Below are 1,219 nucleotides of genomic sequence, written 5' to 3' on the forward strand. Positions count from 1 at the left end.
CCTTTAATATCTGAGCTCATCAGTCCTCCCTGTGCCGTGGCCCTGCATTTGTGGCTGCCCCCTCCTGGTTTCTTCTTCAGTTATTGTGTTTTTATTTTTATTTATTTTAATTTTTTTAATTAAAAAAAATTTTTTTTTTATTTTTTAATTAAAAAAATTTTTTTATTGAATCAAAATTGATGATACATATTTTGGGGGTTCAACATTGAGATATGTTGATCAAATTAATATTACTAGCATATATATTGTTACAAATCGTAATTATTCTTTATGCCCCTTGACCATTCCCTCCCCATCCCCCTGATTATTGTGTTTTTAGGTGGTCAGGGTTCATGGTTAGAGACTTGGGTCGTATATTTCAAAATGCATTCCCTTTGGGGATCTCTGCCCACGCTGCTCCTTTGTCTCTATATCTAAACATTGGTTTTCTTGAAGTCTACACTAAACAATTGTGTTTGTCCCAGTCTTTTTGGGTTTTTTTTTTTTTTCTTCCCTCCTTTGAACTCTAAATTGACAAGGTTACTTCCTCCCAAAGTAAGTTATTATTGTTTTTGCTAAGGTTTTTTTTTAAGACATAATTTATTAGATTTCCCTTCCTGGTCAGAATTCAGGGTAACAGTTTCTGTGTATCTTAGCTGTGTGAGAGGTGATACCTTTAGTAAGCTGAGACAAGAATTTGTCAGGTGCCCTACTCTTAGCAAAAAATGATTTACCATCTCTCACAGATGTCCTCGTGATCGTGTTAGGTGACTTGAGCTCTGTCTTGTGTCTGGGCTATTTTTGCTAACTGCGTGGGAAAGAGTGGTTCATATCTTCTCTCTGACCGTGTATTCTCCCATATGTGACCACAATAATTATTTATCTTTTGGTTCTTTTTCCTTTTGTCCTTACCCAGCTGTTCTCCAGTCTTAGGCATGGTGGGATTGTGTACAGGTGTGTGTGTGTGTGTGTGTGTGTGTGTACACTGCCCTCTTGATTTGTAGGACTCTTCTCTTCCATTTTCTCTCTCAACTCTCCTCCACTTCCATTTAGATCTGTTGATTGAGGTATACATGCCATGAATCTCATACCACTAAATTGGGGTGATGAAGATGAGATTGTATTTGTCACTTTCAATTACAATTTTAAATTTGCTTTGGCAGTTGTACAGGGTCAATTTGATAGAGGCTGCTTAGGCCAGAAGCAGTATTCCTAACCTCCTTCCATCTTAACTTCTCTT

This window comes from Galeopterus variegatus, unplaced genomic scaffold, assembly GCF_000696425.1.
Source record: "Galeopterus variegatus unplaced genomic scaffold, G_variegatus-3.0.2 Scaffold3343, whole genome shotgun sequence".
In the NCBI taxonomy this organism is placed as follows: domain Eukaryota; kingdom Metazoa; phylum Chordata; class Mammalia; order Dermoptera; family Cynocephalidae; genus Galeopterus; species Galeopterus variegatus.